Source organism: Mytilus galloprovincialis, chromosome 1 (genome assembly GCF_965363235.1).
Source record: "Mytilus galloprovincialis chromosome 1, xbMytGall1.hap1.1, whole genome shotgun sequence".
Lineage (NCBI taxonomy): Eukaryota > Metazoa > Mollusca > Bivalvia > Mytilida > Mytilidae > Mytilus > Mytilus galloprovincialis.
This window is the reverse complement of record NC_134838.1, coordinates 94,555,628-94,579,929: the sequence shown is the minus strand read 5'-3', so window position 1 is coordinate 94,579,929 and position 24,302 is coordinate 94,555,628. Positions and strand designations below refer to the sequence as shown.

At 31.5% G+C, this 24,302-nt stretch overlaps 1 long non-coding RNA gene across 2 annotated transcripts in view; it reads left to right on the top strand.

The window, feature by feature from the left end:
- LOC143045499 (uncharacterized) overlaps window positions 1–24,302 on the top strand; it is a 31,049-nt gene that overhangs the window by 674 nt on the left and 6,073 nt on the right. Inside the window, exons 1-8 of one of the 2 annotated variants that reach the window (XR_012968962.1) lie at window positions 6,422–7,281; window positions 7,776–7,911; window positions 8,833–8,970; window positions 12,026–19,984; window positions 20,367–20,434; window positions 21,256–21,319; window positions 21,956–23,099; window positions 23,580–23,647. This is a non-coding gene — a long non-coding RNA (uncharacterized LOC143045499). Of the gene's footprint in view, window positions 1–6,421; window positions 7,282–7,775; window positions 7,912–8,832; window positions 8,971–12,025; window positions 19,985–20,366; window positions 20,435–21,255; window positions 21,320–21,955; window positions 23,100–23,579; window positions 23,648–24,302 lie in introns of those variants that run through there. The other variant, XR_012968960.1, reaches the window with a different exon arrangement.

Sequence of the window (24,302 nt, the reverse complement as noted above, 5' to 3'; positions counted from 1 at the left end):
AAGAGACTTTCTACAACACATGTACACATCTAATAACAGCAAAACTTCTCTGTGATTCTTTGTCATTTCAAACTTCATCATAAGTTGAAATGTAGTTCATGTTCATATTTAAAAACATATAAAATACTTCCACCATTTAAAATGCTTCCACCACTAACATTTTAATGAATAACAAAAACATACTGTGCAACTCGCCGAAAATATCAACTTAGTCTATTTTCTGTAACACATTTACATCTAATTCACGCAAATAAAATCTACTAAAAGTAGATTCTGAACTCCAATCTGCAGATTCTAAGATCGAATTGATAGATGCTCCTTTAAAGAATGCCCAAGTTGGGCCAATAGCTCTTGTAGAATGCGCATGTATTTTCCCTTTCCCTGGATATTCAAAATCAGAATAAGCCTGTTTAATAATTTGAACAATCCAATGTGAAATTGTCTGAGAGGTAACTGGTTTGTGAGGTTCACATAAAGCTAAAAATAATTTCCCTCTTTGGTCCTGTTGTAATTTTTTACGCAACGGTTTTGTTTTATCTAAATATTGTAACAGACTTTTCCGTGGATCTAAAGAGGTATTCTCAGTGTATGTAGGTACGAAAATTTTTGCTCCAAAATGTTTCTCCCTATCCTGTTTGGCTAGGCCATGTCTTATAAACGTAATTCCTTTAGTCTGTATTCTCATGGAGCCTTCATCCGTTCTTAGTGCCTGCAGATCGCTACATCTCCTGAAAGTAGTAATGGCAGTTAAGAATACAGTTTTTAAAGTCAAATCTTTTAAAGTCATTTGTTCAACATTGTCAAAAGGACTATTTTCTAACATTCTTAATACTACGTGCAAATCCCATTCAGGTAATAGTTTTGCAACTGGAGGTCTTGTATTGAAAACACCTTTAATCAATCTAATTATTTTAGGATGTTGTCCAATTTGGAAATTATCTATTGGAGGTAATACCGTGGACAACATTGAGCGATACCCTGCAATTGTTCTGTATTGCAAACCACTATCAAATAAATATGATAAAAAATCAGCTATCTGACTTAAAGATATTTTATAGGGATCAATTTCCCTTGTACTACACCAGCTATTGAACCTTCTGAATTTTGAGCAGTAATCTTTTTGAGTACCTTTTCGCCATGAGGCGGAGAGTAACTCTCTAACCCCTTTAGAAAAGCCTTCTGTTGTAAACCGTTCGTTGATAGAAGCCATGCAGTCAGCTTGAAAACTTGTGGATTGGGATGATAAATCCGAGTTTTCGGTTGACATAACAATTCCGGAATTACTGGTATCCTGATGGGGACTGCTATCAATAATTGAAGCAGCTCTGGGTACCAATGTCTCCGTGGCCATTGGGGAGCTATCAACAAAATCTGACACTGGTACTGCCTCATATATTGCAAGACTTTTGGGATCAGACAAATTGGGGGATAAGCATAGGCGTACATTCTCTCCCATGAAATTGTCAAAGCATCCAGAGCTAAGGCTTTCTGATGTGGGATCCATGAACAAAAAATTTCTGTCTGCCGATTGTCTATTGAGGCAAATAAATCTATGAGAGGGGTTCCCCAAATTTGAAATAGATTCTGAACCACAAGTTTGTTCAGAGACCATTCTGTATGTTGAATTTTGGTTCGACTGAGTTGGTCTGCTAAAATGTTCAATTTTCCTGTTATATGAGCAGCCTTCATTCGAATATTGTTTTGAATTGCAAGATTCCATAAATCCCATGTTTGGTAGCAAAGAGTGGGCGATTTCGTCCCCCCTTGTTTGTTTATATATTGGACCACTGTGGTATTGTCCGATCTTATCAGAACATATTGACCTTTCAACTGATTTAGGAAGTGTTTCAGCGTTAAAAACACTGCTTCCAATTCTAGGGAATTTATATGTTTCTTGCTCTGCATTTCTGACCATTCCCCTTGAAAAATTTGATTGTTCATAAAACCCCCATACCCGGTTTTCGAAGCATCTGTCGTTATGGTTACAGAGGTTTGAGCCAGTTGAAAATATTGGCCTCTCAGCGTGTTTGCTGAATCTTTCCACCAACTGAGATGTGATTTCAGATGTGGTGTAACTGGGATCTTTATGGAAAGATCCTGACAACTTGGTCTCCAAAATGAGAGGAGATGTAGTTGAACCGGTCTCATGAACAAGCGTGCATTCGGAATTAACTCTATGCAAGATGCCATTATGCCTAGTAATTGTAGGAAGTGAAATGCTGACACTGCATTCCCTGATGAAAGAATTAGTATTGCCATATTCAATTTGTCTATTCTTTCCTGAGTTGGGCAAACAAGTCCCTTGTCCAAATGAAACTGCCCCCCTAAGTATATCAAGTTTTGAGTTGGCACTAGACTTGATTTTTCTCTGTTGATGAGAAAACCTAGTGAATTTAGGAGATCGAGACATTTCTTTCGATCTTGATATAATTGATTCTTGCTTTGATTGACTACTAGCCAATCGTCTAGATATACTACTAGTCTTACATTTTGAGTTCTCAAAAAAGCCGCTACTACGGAAACCATTTTTGTAAAGACTCTCGGAGCCGAAGTTGGTCCGAAACAAAGAACTTTCCACTGATAACACCGGTTCTGGACCGAAAATCTGAGAAACTTGCGATGCTTCTGAAAAATTGGGATGTGTAAATAAGCATCGCTTAGATCCAGAGAAATGGCCCAGTCTCCTATTTTTACTAAATTTAATACTTTTGTGAGAGTGTCCATTTTGAAATGTATTTTCTTGAGATACCTGTTGAGGGGTCTGAGATTTATTACTGGTCTCATTGTCCCGTTCTTTTTGGGGACTAGAAAAAACGTACTGTAGAAACCTGTTGCTGCATCTTGCTGGCGAACAGGTTCTATAGCATCTTTTTCTATAAGAGTATTTATTTCTTGGATTAAAATATCCGAGTCTTTTAAAGACACAGAGGTTTTCCGTATGCCTGTCCAAAATGGCATTTCTAGAAACTCTAGTTTGTAACCCTCTGCTATTACTGACAAGACCCATTGATCGTCTGTTATTTTTTCCCAATTGTCTCGAAAAAATCTTAGACGACCCCCAACTGGTATCTCGGCCTGATTCTGATAAATTATTACCTTTAACTCTGAGTCAGCTACTGTTTTTCTTTGGGATCCGAAAAGAATTCCAGTTGCCACCTGCTTTCTTTTCTTTGTCTTTTTTCCCAAAGTCATCAGCTTTATTGTCTTTCTGGAACTTCCTAGGAGCAGATCTCACAGAAGATTTATTATAACTAAAACCTGAACGTTTATCAGCTGAATTAGCATTGTTATAATTAACATGAGTAGAACTATTGTTAGAACTATATCTAGGAGCTTTATTTTGCCAATCTTGACGCACCTGAGTAGATTCAAACTTTCTCTTATTATTGTTTTTATACTCTGGTAACAGATCGTCTAGTTGCTCACGTTGTTCTTTACGTTTCTCAAGTTTGTCTTCCAAACCTTTACCAAATACACCTTCATTCGAAAGAGGTAAATACAAAACTTTAGCCTGTATATCTTTCAAGTTATTTAAACCAGACTCAGTAGCTGCAGCCTTCCTGCGTATCATATGGTTAAACGCACCTGTGCGTCCTACCTGATCAAGAGACTTTGTCGAAATTGCAAACAAGTCCTTCACCATTTGACAAGTTTCATCACTAACATTTTCATTTTCAACCCTCTCTAATAAGGTTCCTAATGTTTGTTGCATATACAACACTGATATAATACCCATACGTGAAGCCACCTGCCCTTGATAGGCTAGATTCTCTATCTGTTTTAAAGGTTGAGTAACCAACTGCTTATGTTTGTCCCATGACTTAACACTATTTGTACCATGAACAGTTCTTATCATTGGTTCTAATAAATCATCCAAACTGGGTACTTGCAAAAAGCTTTTAGATTTATCATTAACCGGAAAACAACTACGGTATTCATCTTTATAAGCTGTAAGTTTCTCTGGATTTTTAGTTCTCCAGGAACGTTCTAGAATTCTAACTTGTGCCTCATCAATGATCAAGCCACCAGAATTATCAGAAGATTCTGAAGGAATATCTTCCTTGAAAAGTTTAGACAATAAATTTAAATTATCTGACTGCTTGTCTACAGTTTTATTGTTATTATTATCAATGTTACTTGTTTGTCTCTGATTTGACTGACTTTCAACATTGTTACTAATAGTAGGTTGAGTTTGTAGATATTGACTAAATCTTTCAACATTTCTAGATTTATTGCCAGCCTGAGAATAAACAGGACTACTGAGGCCACGAGAATATTCATCCTCTGATGAACATAAACCAAGTAAATCAGCCTTTTCACGACTGTCTATATGAAGAGAAATTTCTGACCTATTGTCAAAATCAATATTTCTGATGATTCTAGGACTTCCCAAGTCCTCATCAAGATTTGCATTCAAAGAAATTACCGGTCTACGCTCCCCTGTACTTGGGACGTTATCCGAACTTTGTTCTCTCTGCGTGGCTAAACCACCAGATTGAGAAACCTGTGCAACAGTCGAACTACCTATAGTAGCACATGACTTGTTCATAACAGCAAATAACATATCCAATTTCTTATCAAACCTGTCTTCCATACTGTTTAACTTATTCTCAAGTTCAGCCGTCTTTGACACACGTTTCTTTTTCTTTGAAGAAGCGTCTTTTGTTGTCCTCGCCATTTTTTTCACGAGAAAATCACCCGTTGGCGTTTCACCTGCACTTTCTGAATCAGCATTTGCGTCAGTCAGTGAGTGTCTATATTCTTCAGCCATCGTCCAATATGAGCGGACGATAATATTAAACGTACATAAATAAAATTTGCAACGACGAGACTATAATAGAAAGTCTCAAAGTGAGAACGTCTTATTTTGTTGCCGCCGAAAGATAAACTGAGGAGGCATTCACCCGGATGATCAATGTTAGATAGATGTTTGAAATCATCCAGGTGTTGCGAGTTATGAGAACGTTGTAAGGGAGATAATCCTTATGTATATTCCTTGACTGGTAAGTAAAAATATATATGATATAAAATTTCGGATATGAAAACAGAAGACCATCTGAAGAAATTTGAGAAGCTGGCTCGTGTTCATTTATCGTTCTAAATATGCATGATATATTTGCCACTGGACGTTAAGCAACCAACAATAAACTAGACTGGGTTGATGCAGTCATGATTTAGCAAATATATTGATTGCTTGTAAAAGTCTCACCAACTGAAAAGGAATATTCATTAATATGGATATAGCATATATGTTTTGCTCAACTATCGATGGCAAAGTTTTGAAAATTCTTATTTTTATTTTTTTTTGTATTTTACTGATAAATGGACTTATATTTTGTTTTACAGTTAACATGAAGATGCAGCCTGGGATTGAAGTGTATATATGGTTAAGCTATATTTTAAAGGCACTGGCTACGGTTACATGGAAATGTAACAATAATAAAAATATTATTGTTACATTAGAGACTAATTACCGGAATGCAAAGTTGGGTAAGGAACCTTCTTCTTCTTCCAAATCTTCACATCCTTTGTAGGACAACCACACCGTTAAGGCATGTAAAACAAAACCCACCACCATACAAGTAGGAATATATTTACACTATAATTTGAATAATTCCACCCTCCACCGCTATATACAGGATCACTTTTGTAGTTTCACATATATCTTGTTGTATGTATTCTTAGTTGCGTTTAAAATTGTTAGGCTAGTTACCGGACATATATACAGTGGGATTATATATGTTTACGTAGTAAAATAGTTCATTCTTAAGAGACAATGTAGTAAAATAGTTCATTCTTAAAAGACAATGTTGTAAAATAAGTTGCTACACTCAAGTTCGCACTAATAAAAAGAATAATAGATTTGCAGCAGTAAAATGTAAAATAGTTCGCCTTTCGTGATATGATAAAACACCGGTGGATAAAAAGATCTAAAAGCTAAAAGAAAATCACTTTCTTTCCTTTACCGATTAATTACGAATGTAACAATAATTACTGAGGCTACGGTTACATTACGTTATTGTTACATGAAAAACAGCAATGTACGTTAGATTTATTAAACTTAAATCTTCTATAGTTGTTTTGCTTAATTCTTTCATATGTACTAAACAATACTTGTAATACTGATAAATATTAAATATTATTATTCAACAATTAAATTGTGTTTAACTTGAATAGTTTTACGTATTAATGTTTTTGATGTTCTTAAAGATACTACTCAAGATTAGGAGTGTCAAAGGCGAAACATATAGTTCAATGGTTTTTCTTTTTTAAAGTATTTAACTGCACACCTACTCTTATTACTGTCATTATACTTTGAACCAATTTTGTTTAGGGTGAAACACTTTAAAAAATTGCGATGCGTTTTAAACCGGCGAAACTTAAACAAAATCAAGACATAAATTTCATTCAGCTAAACAACTTGACCCAAATTGATACATCAAAAGCAAAGTTTGCTAACTGTAACTTAAATACTAAGATTTTCTTTATGTACACGTAACCGTGGAGGACGCAATTTCGTTCATCAAAAATGTGTCGGACTTTAAAAACCACTTACTTGATTTGTAGAAATTGTCATTGTAAATAAAAAAATTACAGTAAATAAATTGTATGCAATAAATGTATGTATTGCAAATATAAAATAAATGTCTTCATTTTTTATTATCTAGTACATATTACTAGTCCCATCGTACATTGCTGTTTTTCATGTAACAATAACGCTATGTAACCGTAGCCTTAATAATTATTGTTACATTCGTAATTAAACAGATCCTTACCCAACCATGCATTCCGGCATTTAGTCTCCAATGTAACAATAATATTTTTATTATTGTTACATTTCCATGTAACCGTAGCCAGTGCCTATTTTAAAAGGTAGGAGAACTTGATTCTTCATATCTGCCCTTGGTCCACTTTTTAGTTTATCAGTTTTCGTGGTTAAACTTAAAAATTTGAATGCAGGTTCTTTGAGCCCCATGCTTCAGATTTGACTGTTCTTTAACAAGTTAAAAAGAATCCCTTTGAGGGCAATTCTTTGTTATCTGAGCAAAATTCAGTTACATATTTTTTTGCAATACTTTTGTCAGGTGAAAATATTTGGGTACACGGCTGGTTACTCAAGTGTTAAGTGAGTAGATTTGAGTGTATAAATTATCATGTGATCAACAGGTTTGAATTGGGCTTCATTTTAGTTTAAATTGGTCTTTACTTGTACAAACCCCTGTGTTTTTCCTTAAAATATTTGGGGACATCAAATGAGTTCAAAGTTATAGAAGATTTAAGGTATCATTTATTTATCATAAATTTCTTTAATGTGATCTGTTTTGTTTGATTTACTACTAGAGATGTAAAACATCTTCTTAATGTCTGTGCATGTCTATATATACAAGCTTTACTTAGTTACAGCATAGAGCTTTTACTTTAACCATTTAAGATTCATGATTGATTGTTGGTTGCATACTGTCCAGTGGCAAATATAACAAGAAGAATAGAGCTCACATTCATGTATCTGTCTAGGGAACAATTAACAGTTTAACCAATCAAATTTGGGTAAAGTTTTTGAACTGGTTGGCAAAACTTACTGAAAACGTCTATGTTGAAAACCTTGTGTAGGGTCAATAGACTCAAAAATATTGAGTCTATGGGAGCAACATTGCTAAATCTAAAAATTTCCGAACAAAACTTTAGGGAAGGTACATGGGTACAGTAAACACACATACTTTTTTGTTTGCAACATATTTTCTGGGATAATTTTAATATTAAATGTTTCTTTTCAGTACTTTGACACTACAAACTTAGTTATCTAAAATCTAAATTGGTATTCAGATGCATCTAGGAAAGCAAAACAGTAGATCAACTTCATTTCACAAACATGTTGATTTTCCCTTGATACAGTAGACCAAGTGAATACAGGTATAGTCAAATAGTTTATTACAAAACTTAATCAATTTTTTTTTACCATACAGATATCTGATAATATATTGTACTATATGTATATTAAGATCTAGCTATTAACAATTCGATTGTAAGTTTCTGTGTGATCTAAACTAAATATACCTAAAAAAAAAATTTCATAAATGTTTGAGACCGAATCACCGAAAGCTTCTGGATTAGTTTTTTGATGATGAATTTCTCCAAAAATTCTTTTTGATAAACTTTTCTCAGATTTGACTACTACATTGTATTATGATTTGGACATTAAAGTATACATCGGTATTCATCTTTGATAGACCTAGTGCTACAGTTTAATAGGTAAACAAAGAATATGCACACAGGAATATCCATCCAGAACACAAAATCAGTGACAGCATAAATAAACGAACAAAAGAAAGGAACAGTGCTTTTATTGCTGTTCTTCATCTCATACATAATCAATTTGCACAAAATTTATCATTTTCACTCAAAAGTTTGAATAAGTTTTAAAAAAAAATTTAATGTATGAAAATATACTTTTTGTTGCTTTTGATATACAAGTCATTTAAACAGACATACATTTTATCAATGAAATTTATCATTATAAGTTATATATGGTAATATGTACTCTTTTTTAGCTCACCTTTTCTCATCACTTGGTGTCCGTCGTTGTCGTCTGTAGTCTGTCGTCTGTAGTCTGTTGTCTGTAGTCTGTCGTCGTTAACTCTTACAAAAAATCTTCTCCTCTGAAAATACTGGGCCAAATTAAACCAAACTTGACCACAATCATCATTGGGGTATCTAGTTTTAAAAATGTGTCTGGTGACCCGACCAACCAACCAAGATTTATAAAGAATGATAAATAATATAGAGTTTTAAGTTCCATTCTTTCATATTTATTAAAAAGAAATGATGTTTTAGAGGAGCCAACAACTTAGCAGAGAGCAGAAGAGAGATTGATGACCTTGAAGAGTAAGCAATGAGAACAGTAAGACAGCTGTTAAGTATATCTGGGGTTACCAAATATTATGGTAAGAACCTCATCTATAATCAAACTTGGTGAGTATTCTTTTTGTTGGTTAGATATTATGCATCATTATGAAAAAAGGGGGATGTAGGGTATAAATCAACAAGGCAGCTACCCAATGAAAATAAATAACCAAAGACATCTACAGGTCTTCAACTAATTAGACTGATGTTTATACAATACATGAACTTGTAAATCATCCAAAGTCTAAAAGATTTGTGAATAAAATGAACAGACTAACAAATAACTTACATACACACCAATATCTGACCTAAGCACATGAGCATGTTGCAGGGTGAAACTTTTTTATATAAAGCCCACCCTTTTTGTGCAATGCCTAACCAAAATACAAAATTTCTGTATGAAATTTTTTCAAATTGAAGGGTTTCAAATTTTGAATAAGCTAATTTGTTCTTTAAAAAAAAAAAGCCAGATGCAATTAACAAACAACAAAATATTTGGAAATCTTGACTCCCCCGCAAGAGAAAAATGTCACTCTTATTATTGAGGAAAATGGCCATTGTCCCAAATTTAAATAAATTTAAATCTCGACATCCCGAAATTCAAAAAAAAGAATTCCAGGATCTTGAAAGGGTCAATCACGAAATCCTGAGCTTAAAAACACCCAATCCCATGGTCCCAATAAAGGTCCTATCTCCCCTCATATCTATAATTGATAACTAAGATAAAAGAAATACAGAAATTGTTAACATTAAATTGCCTTTTGCCATGCTTACATCAACAAAAGATTTTTTTTTCATTTTCCAAAATAATTCCAAGGATTAAGATGTAGGATGCCATTCTTCTAACAAAATACCACAGCATGGAGACCCAAATCAGCACACTAAAATGTCCAATGTGTGTCCTACATCTTGAAATAAATATCATTTTATAAATGTTCAAATATCTTCAAAAACATTTAATATTATTTTTTTTACTCATTTCTACTCTGTTGAGACTATTTCACTAGCACTGCACTTTGACTTTGACTAAGACAAACAAAATGTTTATTGAAGTTGAATGGCCTTAGTTGAGGACATGGAAAGCATTTTGTCATTGTTGGTTGTTTCATGGGGTTTGACCTCTTGAGTCATAAAGACCTTATGTATGTTAGTTTAAGTGAAATGTTCAATGCATTGTCAATGCTAAACATTTGATTGACTTTGACTGATTTTTTTTTAGTTTCTGAAGAGTATAAATGAGTTTGAACAAGGTGCAGCATAACTTTTTTACATGATAAGAAGATTTGATTTTAATATTTTCACCAAATTTACTGATGATAGCAAGGCTTATGGTTTGTGCAATACTAGAATATGTTTTTTTTTCACATGGAGCTTGTCACTTTCACTCAAAAAACATTAAAAAATTCATCAAATTTGTAAAGCTAAGCTTAAAGTTTGATATGTTATACACATAGGAGCTTGAAATTGTTAAAAAAAAAAATTACTTAATTATCTTGTGTATTTGTGTCAGCTTCCATTCACTTTTTAAAAGTTTGAAAAAATACATTGAGGCATTTGCTATAAAAAAAAAAAGACAATAAATAACAGCACTTCATTTTTGATGAACATAAATTAAAGTGGAATAATGAAGTAATGACCTGCAATTAGCAAGTAGATATAGGAAGATGTGGTGTGAGTGCCAATGAGACAACTCTCCATCCAAATAACAATTTGTAAAAGTAAACCATTATAGCTCAATGAATGTCTTTCAACATGGAGCCTTGGCTCACACTAAACAACAAGCTATAAAGGGCCCCAAAATTACTAGCGTAAAACCATTCAAACGGGAAAACCAACGGGTAGCAGTCTGTTTAGTTAAATGCTAAAAAACTTTGCATATTTATTATTTTTTTCAAAGACTATAATTTAACCTCATTTTGGTCTGTATGCATGCTACATTTAATAGGTACCATTGTAGTAGAAGGTTGCTCAGCTTGGTCAGATAATAAAAAGAACAGAATGTCAAAATAAAAAAATGAAACAAGGGAGCCACCGCACACAACAGGTTTGGTGACTGGTTTTTCCAACAAAAAATATGAAACTTATACAAAATTAAAAATAATGTCAGAGACAACAACCCAACCAAAGAGCAGAAAACAGCCGAAGGCCACTTATGGCTCTTCAACTCGACCAGAAAATTCAGCATCAGGAGGCAGGCTTCAGCAGGCCCTACACAAAACTGTGTACTAGTTCGATAAAAGTGGATGTCATACGAAACTCAAAAACATATAAATGAACTAAAATTAAAAAACATGCAAGACTAACAAAGGCCAGAGGCTTCTAACTAGAGACAGGTGCATAAATACAGTGGGTTAAACAGGTTTGAGAGATCTCAACCCACACCTATACCTCTAGGAGCCAATGTAGAAAAAACAAACACAGCAATTCACACAGTAAAACTCATTTAAATAGAAGTCTGTGTCCCATGTCAGAAGAGGTAACATAAGAAACAGACTAACTAAGCAAATGGCAATAGTTTTGGTATTTTTACAGCAGTTACAATGCTTTTCATGGAAAAATAAAGTAAAAAAAGTTGATTAAAAAAAAAAAAAAAATACTTAAAAAAAAAAAAATAAGGTTTCATTGATTTTATTCTTATATGCCCGTATGTAATTTTGTATATGTATTTATATTTCATTTCAGAGTTCACCAACAGATGTTTAATTCTAAAATTTTGATTTTTGCAGATTGCAGCAGGGGGATGTTACAGTCATAGACCTTGAATAGACTCCGTTGTACTAGACCAGGGAGGGTAGCGCATAGTTTCCGCAGCACTATACAATAGTAACAAGATCACTCTACCATGAGCTTGTTAAAGGGCCCGTTTGATGAAAGTGACACCAACGTTCTCCAAAAGACTACAGTTTTTTTTTGCAGATGCAGCCGAGAGGATGTTTCAGTCATGCAACGTTCTCAAACACTAATAATTTACATTTCTTTTTTGTTGTAGATGCAACCTCAGTCATAGACCTAGAGTATGGCTATGTTGTAACAGATGAAGAAAAGTGGCATATAGATTTCTGTATGTCCATTTCATTGATTGAAGTGACAAATTACTAATCTTTCTTCTTAATATCCATTTCAGAGTTCTTACAAAGATGTATAGGTATACTGTATTTATTATTTCTGTTTTGTGTATTTTTGTCAATGAGATAAAAACCCATAGAACAAAACCAATCAAAGTATTAACTGGTATTATTTGAGACAGAACACCCTGGAACACAAGAAGTATCCCACCTCACAAAATTTAACACATGAGACATCTTACTTTCACCTTTTTTGAATGAAGCAGCACACTGTAATCAAGAAGTTATTCATGACCTGGAACATCTAGGAATAGCATATCGCTAATAGCATTTCTACAATTATCCTAAAAATTCATACAGTCGGGTACAATGATAAACAAGAGATACACAAAAAAGGAATATACCAAAGGGCCAATATTAAACCATGTGGTGAAAAAAGACAAGACAACACATAACCAAAAGAAATGACAGAAAATTGTCTACACTGATAACAAAATATTGTACAGCAACAACCCAACCAAAGACCTGAGAGGTTCTCAAGCACCGAGTACCAACCAAAACAAAGAACAGGCATGAACTAGGGCAAAGAGCACAAACCCAACCAAACTTAAGAGCCAGGGATGATCTCAGGCACCAAGCACCAACCTTTCCAAAGACCAGGGATGATTTCTTACACAACTCACAATTTTTACCAAAGACCAGGAATGATCTCAGACACCAAGCACCAACCAAAATAAAAAAAAGGGTGATCTTAGGTACCACAGAATGGTAGCAAGTATTTGATATGTGAACTTATTTACTAATTGTTTAAGTTAAATGTTGTTTTTTTTTCATTCTTTGCTCCATTTTTTCTATCAAAAATTGTCAAAATGCAAAATGAATTTTTATGTGTTTTTTCATCTCTTTCTTCAAAATGTTTTATTTAATATAATAAGTAAATAATTTCTTGAATAGAAAAAAAAATGGAAATGTTAATTTACCTTAATCAACGAATGAAAAAAGAAATGTTCAAACCTTTTTCATGCATAACCAAATTATTAAATGTGTTAGATAAAAGATTATAAATAACAAATTTCTATATTTTTTGGAGTAAATTAAGATATGCTTCTATGAATTGTTACAATTGAACGGTTCCAAAATTTAATAATGTTTCTTTTTTTTAGGTAAAATAACAAATAATGACTCAGGTTTACATGAAAACACTGATATCTTGAATTACAGTAGCATAGGTGGATCCAGGGAGCCTTGCCCCCCCCCCCCCTTTTGTGGAAAGATTATATAAGGTATCACTGTAGCATGACTGGAGCGGGCCCCCTCATGAAAAGTTCTGGATTCGCCACTGAGTAGTGAAATAAAAATTCACTAAATTAGAAGGGGAGGTAACTCTTATGAAATGAGGGTTTCGATACGATATGGTATTTCAACTAATAGACCCAATTTTGCTCTAAATTTGTGAAGTAAAATTCAGGTACACTATGCCAAGATCGAAAATTCATGTATATTTTACTCTTGGGAAAGTTGAGGGGGTACATTATTAAACCTAGGGTTTTTTATTATTAATATATACTGCTTAAATGTGATGCTATCAGAATTGAAATCTGTTTGCCCAGGTGAAAAAGCCTCCTCCACTATTTTATGGTAGAAGCATTTAGTAATTGGGAAAATGTGATTGAATTTAATTCTGAATTTCTGAAATTAGTTAGTCTTTATATATAAACAAAATCATTTATGATTATAACAAATATTCACCATCAAAATTTTTAACAATGTTTCTGGATTATGATGAGCCATTTTAAATTATAAAAGTTTTTCTCATGTTATTTATTACAGAAGCCAAATGATCATTTGATTAATAATAGCCAATTACATAACACGTTCTTCTTTATTCTCATAATTAAAAAAGTATTGAGATAAATATGCCAATATAAATCAAGGTGGTACTTATTACATTCTTGTTGGTGGATTCTTGAACAAGTTTCATTAAGATTTAAAAATTAACAAAAAGTATTTTCCTTTAGATCATATTCAGTTGGAAAACATAAATGTCAGTATTTTTAGTAAGCATTTCATGAGAACAAGGTAGTTAGAATTTTGACCGGAAAAAATAAATAAAAAAAAATTCCGGCATTCAATAGTGATGTATAGAAACAATTTAGAAAGTACTATAAAAACTGGAAATTAAATAAAAACTCAGAAAGAAGATTGATTTGATTTGATTACAACAAACACAAAAAGTGTCCCCGATTATTAAACCATTGAACAAAATTTTCTTCTGGAATGCAGTAAAATGATTTGCCCATCAATTTCAGTAGTTCAATTTGGCATACTTTAATATGCAACAACAGTCGAAGCTTAAAAAAGCGGTTGGAGATTAACCCAGAGTGGAAAGCCCGCTTATTTTATTTGTTTATAATATCTGGTCAAATTGATTAATGTAGAAATGGTGATAGTTGAAATAACTTTAGATGAGGTTTATTAAGTTGTAAAACATTTTAGGTCGTTGATCAACTGATATTAATAATACATTTTTAAACATTGTCTTGTTTGCATTGCCAGTGCTTTTGGGTGGTTGAAATTGGGTTTGCATAGCAATTCATGCAATTTTTGGTGGTACACCAGTTAAAAAGGATAAAAACTGAAATTTCAGATTTGTAATTAAACAATTTCCCCAATTTTTTGTACTGTTTTTAATACATCTTGATTGTCAAATTGGAGAATAACAGTACATTTGTACTTGAAACTAAATTTAGGTCATAGTCATCTGCATTTAAAGTTTCATAGCTGAACATTATTGTTCATCTGGAAAGTTGTTTTTGAAGATTAAACAAATATCAAATTATCATTTCAGAAATACATTGAGCTTTGAGCGCTGCGTCTCTTACTAACATATAACAGGTTCTTTTTGGTGTCGCTTTCAGCAGTTAGGGTCTGGTTATTTCTTCTGTTTTTTTTCATTTGTTCTTTGGATGGTGTTATGGTTTTCAAGTGTTCTGCTTTCAAAGTAATCTTCATATGTAATTCTGAAATGAAAGTATTTGATATTTGTACGGTCATTTAAATATTTAAAAAAAACAAAACAATCTGGAGCTTAAAGCTACTTTGAACTTTTTATAATTTTGGAAACAATATGTCAAAAGCAAATGTTTTAAATCAAATTCTATATTGTATTTGACATATCATGATGTATTGGAAACCATAAAATTAAATGTATATTTGTATCTTAGATTGAATTCAAATACAGTATTGTGAAAAATGTCCCAAAATGTTATTTACTTGAGTGTCAACAAAATTATTTCAGGGTATCTGTTTCTTTAAAGCACTTATTGCGAACAAGGCAATAGTGAAGTAAAAGTAACATTTCAAAATTATAAACTAATTGGATGTATCTCTTATCTATAAAAATCACTTAAATCTTTAACCAAATTGGAAAGCAATTAATTAAATCATTTCACATCCCCCTAAAACAAATGTCATTCTGAGTTATCTAAAACTATCATCATTTCTCAGAGAAATTTAAATAATCATCCCTCGCGTTAAATGGTAGTAAAATCTATTTTACTTCAGATATCTCATTCTTGGGTTAATTTTCAACTCTAATCCCTAATAATATGCTTTCATTCAGACATATTACAAATTCTCCATACAAATCCCAAAAAAATAATCTTGTGAAAAACTAAAATTTGTGGTTCTCATGAAAAATAATAAAAAAAAAACTGTCAATAATAATGAATCCACAGTATTCACTTTTTGCTTGAAAAAATTTGTAATCAAGTTTTATCATTAATCCTCAAATGTTGTATATAAGCAACATTTGTTGTTTGTTCCTTGGTCTTTACACAATTGAAATCTAATACTTTTAAGCAAGGGAGATAACTTGTTTCAAATTTTAATTTTATGATGAAAATTCTTAAAATAATTTTTTTTAGGCTATTTATTTATGTCTTCTTTGTCCATTCAACATCATTTTTTTCTAAAATTAGTGTAATTTTTATTCGATTTAAAAATATTTAGTAACTATTTGGTTTATAATTATCAGTACATAATTGACAACTATTTTTAATTTAAACCTTTTCATCACATTTAACAATGGCTCATCATGATTTGTAGATAAGATTTTGACATTTCTTTTTCGAAATTTCCCTTAAATTTCTTTCAAAAATTGCACACAATCAGTTATATTAACCAAGCAGGTTCCAATTGAATCATGTACCATACTTTCAGGGCAGTGGCAGATTTAGAGAGTGGGAGTTTTGGTGTTGGATCCCCCTTTTTGTCGAGCCTTTGACTTTAGTTGAAAAAGTGAGACATAGCAGTCCTACATTCCATCATTGGCGTCGTCCTTGGCAGCATCAAGAAATATTCACTCTTTGCTTAAAGTTTGAAATTTTAATAACTTTCTTAAAAACTCTCCTTGATTTATACCAAGCTTGGACAAAAGTTTGTTTATGATCATAAGATAGTATCCAGAAGTAAATTTTGTAAAAATAAAATTCCATTTTTTCTGTTTTATCACTTATAAATGGACTTAGTTTTTCTCCTGGGAAACATTACATTCACTCTGTGGTTAAAGTTTTAAAATTTATAATAACTTACTTAAATTCTCCTGGATTTGTACCAAGTTTGGACAAAAGCTTGTTTATGGTCATAAGATAGTATCCAGAAGTAAAAATGAAATTCCATTTTTTCTGTTTTTCACTTATATATGGACTTAGTTTTTCTTCAAGTTAACATTACATACAGTCTGCTGTTAAAGTTTTTTAAACATTTATTAGATTCATAAACTATTCTGGATTTTTACCAAACTTGAACAGATGCGTCTTTCAATCAAAAGATAAGAAAAATACTACATGTATAGGGAGTGCTACAGTGAATCAATAAAATAGACATATTTTGGTTCCTATAGGTCCTTCATCAGGATCGAAACTAAAGGAGAGTACAGAATTCTGTAATGTTAATTTGCATTTGACAATGACACCATCAGGATAAATTACAAATAGGGAGTGAACGTAGATGTGAACTTTAACTGGATCAAGAATGTTAAATAAAATATGTTTTTGTAAATTTGGACGACATTTGAATTGCAATTATGTACCATTTACGATGCTGGATGTAGTACAGACTTGTTTACCGTACTATTTCAACATGGAAGAAGTATGTTTGTCTGAGCGAAGCCAATTGGAAGCATGTACCTCTTAGCGAAGCTAATTAGGAGCACATACCCTCTGTCTTGTTGCGAAGCTGATTGGAAGCAGTACATATATACCTCTGTCTGCTAAAGCTAATTAGAAGCAGTACCCCCGGCAGAGTGGTCCCAATTAGAGGCAGTAACTCTGAGCGAAGCCAATTGGAAGCATGTACCTCTGCAAAATTTGATTAAACACTATTCAACAAATTTTATTTAACATTCTTTTTAAACTCTACTCCCATTATTACCTTCTTTATTTTTTATTTATTATTTTTCCTCCTGTTGACATTGTGAAGTGCAAATTGTCACCACCATTTTGTACTCTTTAGTTTTTATTCTGATGAAGGTGCCATAGAAATTAAAACATGCCAATATAGTTTAATTATTCCAACAATCCCTGAAGTATTGTTATAAGAATTATCATAAGTGAATCTTTTATAGACAATTCAAATAAAAAAAATACTATGCATTTCCTGATTACCGGTATATATTTTACTGGGAATTTCACTTAATGTAACTGTAAATGTAAAATACCATTAATACTTTTTGTCCAGCCTTCAACTTTAATTGAAAAAAATGAGACCTGGTTATCCTACATTCTGTCTGGCGTCTTCGTTGGTGATCACAAATATTCACTCTTTGCTTAAAGTTTTTGAAATTTTAATAACTTTCTAAAACTATTCTGAATTTCTTCCAAACTTTGACAGAAGCTTGTTAATGATCATAGGATAGTATTCAGAAGTAAATTTTTTAAATAAATCAAATTAATTTTTCCATATTTTACTTATAAATGCCAGGATACAATACATTCACTCTGTGGTTAAAGATTTTAAAATTTTAATAACTTCTTAAAATATTCTGGATTTGTAACAAACTTGGACAGAAGCTTGTTTACGATCAAAAGCTAGTATCTAGAAGAAAAATTATTTAAAACTTTGTTCCTGTTTTTTTGTATTTTACTTATAATTGACTTAGTTAACCTTAAATACAATCTGAAGTTAAAGTTTTTAAAACTTTTATTAGATTCATAAACTATCCTGGATTTTTACCAAACTTGGACAGATTAAGCTTCTTACAATCAAAAGATAATATCTAGAGGAATATTTTTGTTGATTTTTTTCCCCACATTTTTGTTGAGCCTGGGATCTACAGCAAAAGTCGTTGAGACACTGGGTTCTGGGGAATCGTTACAATTTTTTTGATGATCAATGCAATTGAATCAGAAAATAAACTAGTTTGAACCCTGCCTTTTATCCTGGGTGGGAGCCCCCTCTCTTTAGAAATGTCTTGAACCACCCCTGGGGGTTTAAATAATTGCTTTTTTATCATTTGAAGATGAAAAAACTATTTACGTTATTACATAGGGATTTGTTTCCTCTACAAATGGCCTAAAAGAGCTGTTTCCTGTCTGTGTATTGACTGGAGCTAGTTCTGACTGGTATCCTCCATTTAAGGAACCAGTCATTCCAAGAGTTACCTTGTGCTAGTCCATCTCTATTAATGTCAAGATATCAGTGATTTCTCTTCTTTTCAAACAGAGGTTTTTGGAAGCAGTCTTATGAAAAACAAAATTTTGACATCACCAATTAATATGGTACAAGTATTAAACTTGATTTGGGAACAAAAATGTTTCTTTTGAATTGTAAATTTTGGAACTTTTTTCTTCAGTTATTAAAGTTTAAAATTTAATGATTTTTATCACATGCAATTTGAATTTGGACAATTCTTTTTTTTTATTCTAAAGAATCAGCGTTTTTTTACCATTTCTTTAGTTCACAATTTTTCTTTCTAAATTTGGTCCTAAAAAGATTTTCTACTTCATACTACTATTTTGCATTTAATAAATTTGTATTTTATATTTTCAGTGTTTCTTGTACCATCAAAACTTCAATGAAAGATTGCACTCATGTTTAAGTTGTGTAACTCCTAGTATGAAATTGTTTGAGGAATTTTCCCCACTTTTATTAAAATTTACAGACGGTACCAGTTTTGTGTAATTATAACTACTGCAGTTTGAAATGTTTATAATTTTTCTATTTTTTCTTGAATTGGGAGCTTTTTATCTAAAATCTTTTTAAGAAGGTAACTTTTTTTTGTCGAACTCATATCTTTAGAACTCATAATGAGCATGCAAATTGATTAAGATTAATTGTCATCACAAATTTTTGACCTTTTAAAATTCCATATACTGTATTTAAATTTCAGTATTTAAAAGACCATTCTCCATTGTTAAAGGAAAAATATGAATTTGCACAACTGAGCTACTTCAGGCTATTGTCAATTTTTGGAGTATAATTTTCATGCTCATGATGTGCATGATGATAAACTTAAAAGAAGAGATATTTTATTAAACTATGCTTCAAAATATTAGAAAATGTTTGTGATTTACAGGTGTTAGCCAATTACTTTTCTGTTCTTTTTTTATAACCCCTTATTTTAGGTCTTTACATATTAGATGTCTTTAAACTAATATAAGAGCTATTATTTAGAGCTCTCTAAGTAAAAGAAAATACAGGCACATCTGGTATTTTTACTGTATTTTATGTATGAATTAAAAATATTATTTGTATATTACATTGAGAATTACTTCAACTGGAATGAATAGAAAAAGAAAATATTGTGAGATGCTTTGGAACATTCTTGGGACAATTGTACACTTGATAAAATACAATGGAAAGGACATTTCGTTAAGTGCATAAATTGGATTCAGTGAACTGACCAGCACAAAGAATTATGTTGAAAAGCATGAAAAAGTAACCATGGTAGCAGCTCCAAGGAAGATGGTTAAATAAATCTTCAACCAAGTCTGAGGCTTTACCAAGAAAATAAGAAGGCAAGTTTAATTAAGTCTAACAAATTCTATACATTCTTACATTATTTGATAAAAAGTGTATATTTAGAGCATACAACGCAGTTACAGTGGAGAAAGTGATGTTGCTAGCGTAATATGTTATTTTTTGCCTTTCAATGGGAGATAACTCATTGTAAAATATGCAGATGATTTACCTTTGTGAACAATAAAATATTTTTAAACCATTATTTTTGTGGAGTTGAAAATTTATAAGACTTTTTTTGTATTTTTCATCTTTTACATTGATTTTACAGTTATTGATGTTATACTTTTGTGTGCACGAAGTCAGAAATCCGAACAATATTGGTAAATGTAGGGGAAATGGAAATATAAAGTATATAAATTGTCAATTTCTATATTTTAGGTTCTTTCTGTGAGATGTTTTCATGGTGTGGGAATAAGACTTGGTGGTCTAATACAGCTAATATATAGGTAGGTACCAGTATACAGTTTCGAAAAGAAGAAAGAAAAAAAAGATAAATGTAGTACTTGTATAAAAAAAATATTAGATCCATTTTTTACTTTCCTTGCCTTGAAATAATCAAACACCAAATTTCTGTTATTTATTTCTACCCTCTCTTTTGACATCAGTACAAATACAATGTATAATGTAACTAGAAGGATCTAACATGATTATTTTGTTATGCCCCACCTAGGATAGTAGAGGGGCATTATGTTTTCTGGTCTGTGCCTCCGTTCATATGTCCGTTCGTCTGTGCCTCCATTCATCCGTCCACCTTAGGTTAAAGTTTTTGGTCAAGGTAGATTTTGAAGAAGTTGAAGTCCAATCAACTTGAAACTTAGTACACTTGTTCCCCATGATATGATCCTTCTAATTTTAATGCCAATTTATAGTTTTGACCCCAATTTCATGGTCCACTGAACATAGAAAATGATAGTGCGAAGTTCAGGTTAAAGTTTTTGGTCAAGGTAGTTTTTGATGAAGTTAAAGTTACATCAACTTGAAACTTAGTACACATGTTCCCTATGATATGATCTTTCTAATTTTAATTCCAAATTAAAGTTTTGACCCCAATTTCACGGTCCACTGAACATAGAAAATGATAGTGCGAGTGGGGCATTCATGTACTATGGACACATTCTTGTTTGTTATGTTGTTGGATTGCTGTCTAGTCAATATTTTCTCAACATCTAGTACATGAATATAACCCATTTCTTTTTAATTTTAATACAGTAACAAGTGATCCTTTTAAACCATTTTATTAATAATATGACAACATTTTATATTTCAGATTAGCTTCACAGCTTCTTTGTAAGGATTGAAGTTGGGAATGGGCATTGGAGCTGGCTTTTATGGTAAGAACCAGTACATAAATTAATGAACTATTCAGCAAAGAGCATGTACGAATCTAGTTCTTCATTATGCTAAGAAGTATTATGCTTTAATTATGCAGAGAAGTAGTATTCTTTAATTTTTCTTAAAACTATAATCGTATATAATTATATGAAGATAAATAAAGGAAATAAAAAATTATACTGTTACTTAGAAAATTGGTTTTCTAAAATTGTCCCTATACATAAAGTAAAAAAGATCATTGTCAACGAAAAAACTCTCCCAGAGACCAAATGACATGGGTGTAAGCAACTAATGGTCACTGTATGGCCTACAACAATGAGCAAAACATACTTTACAATTAACTATGAAACAGAAAGTAGGCGACATGAAAAAATGTGAAACAATTCAAACAAGAAAACCAACAGCTAGATTTATGATGAAACAATGAAATAAAAACAAATATGTTGGACAACAACCAACGACATGTCATCCCTTGTTTGCTAAAGAAGACTAGTTGTTTGTAAATTCATGTCTACACATCACTTTAAAACAAAGTAAATCAATTTTCTATGCATCATCAGTGCATTAACCAGTTACTGATTCCTTTGCATTGAATATTGTTCTGACAGATATTAGAATGTATATTTCTTTTTCAGGTGAATTCAACTGTGGCTGCAGGAAATTATTGTGCAATACGACTGAAACAAAAAAGAATGTAATTCAGACTATTTTTGTGTATGTTGTTTGAAAAAATGTTGATAATTTTTATCACAAATAAAATAAAAAAAATAATATGTACAGATTCTCCATTTTCAGCAAGACTGGAAGTTGTATGCTAAATTGATACTTCAGAATTTTAAGCTATAACTTGTAGACCTACTTGAGACTTAATAATGGTCCATGTGTATTCAAAACATTTCCAGTAAGTTAAGAATGGAGAATCTAAAAAAAAAAAAAAAAAAAAAAAAAGAAATGTATTTTTTAATTTTTCTTATTTGTATGATATAAATATTTTTCCAATGTTTTGTTATTTTTAGCATTGTTTTTAGCTCAAACAAATTATTTCAAAATAATCATAGTAAAGAAACATCCTGGTGAAAAAAGATTGATTGATTGGTAATGTTAACCACCACTTTCAGCAATATTGATTATATCTTGGTGACCATTTTTTTCATGGTTGAGAAAGTCAGAGTAATGGGAGAGAACCACCAAGGTGCTAAATATTTTTTGTAAATGTTTGAATATTTTATATCAAATTATTTATTTTTAATTATAGCTCTACCATTTGTATTTTTGTTAGATATAGCAGTGATGTGGAGTCCCAACAGGTGAATTTATTTGGCAATGGGAGGTAATAAATTATTCCCCTGTTTAACTCCTCATTCTTGAAATTTCCTCATGGTAGGGAATAGGGAATATATAACTATTTACTTGATTTTCACATTTGTTTTTGCTTTGATATTAGATGCACACTAGCTAATACAAAAATATGTATTGACTGTTATTCAGAGTTCTGTAAATAAAAAAAATGTAAACAGAGGTCTAGATAATAGTTTTTAGGGTGGGAGAAATCATGGTTCATTACGGGTAGAATTGATTTGGTGAAATTTTCAAGATATGTGATTAACTGAGAGTGCATCTGAATTTTTTTATTTATTTCTATAAATAATGGACCAAAAACTGAAAGATTGCAATTAAGATAATGATGATAGCCACCCTGGCAGCCAGGAGAGCAGCTCAAAGGAAGATGGTCAATAAAATCTTCAACCAAGTCTGAGGCTTAACCATGAAATTGAGAAGGCAAGTTTATTGAAGTCAAACCATTTCTATACATTTTCTAGAAATACATGTGTATAATTGTTAAAAAGTACATATTCATCTTTATTTTCTGCATGAAAAACATCTTTGAAGAATTTATTTACAAGTTTTAATATTTTGAGATAGCAGGTACATTAACAAGAATTTCTATTACAATTACGAGAGAAATTCCTGAGATAGGAATCAACATTCAAGGGGAGACTAGTTTAATCAACAGCAAGATTTGTTTATTCAATGGGAGACAACTCATTTTAATTATTCAAAGTAGTTGAGTGCAGAATTCAAATAATAAACCTTTGACTATTTTTGTTTGTTTTTCAATCTTTTATATAAATATTACAAAATATTGAATGTTAAACTATTGGTACATGAAATAAGAAATCAGAACAATTTGTAAAGTCATCTTTAGGTTGACATGTAAATTAGTTTGTAAAATTAATAAATGTATTAATTTCTTTTTAGATACTTTCTGTGGCATGTTTTCATGGTGTGGGAATAAGACTTGATGGTCTAATACAGCTAATATATAGGTAGGTATCAGTAATATTAATCCTGTTTAAAAGAAAATAATTCTATAAATAATATTATTTCGAAATAAATACTGACTTTAGGGTTAAAGGTTTATAAGAGTTTGGTCAACAGTGTACTCTTTATTTTATCAGTACCATATATGACAATGTTCACTTGGCAAAATATGGCCTTAGTATAGATTTTAAATTTAAGCCTTTATCATAGAATATCAAAAAATGCCCCATCTGGTTCTTCAATAGATATCTTTCAAAAGACTTAATGCAACATAAAATAAATTGCTTCTTTATAATACATTGTGGACTCTATAATTAACTATATTGGGAGATATCATCAAAATGCGATGATTTTATGGATTTTCTGACCTAAAAGCTTTAAGAATACCTTTGGTCCAAAATGTTTATTAAACTAAATGTGCTAAGGGTAATATTTAAATTAAGACATAAACTATTTCTGGATCAGGGAAAGTGAATTATGGAAAAAAAAAGTTCTGAATTGTGAAAAATTGGGCCTTCATTGGCACTTTTGTGAAAACAGTAGAATTGCATAATCAACAGGTCATAACTTAGTAGTTTATATTGTGAGGTGCAAAAAAGATGATGTGGTTATTTTGTATCAATAATGATACCACAACAATGTATGTGTCAAATGCGTAGT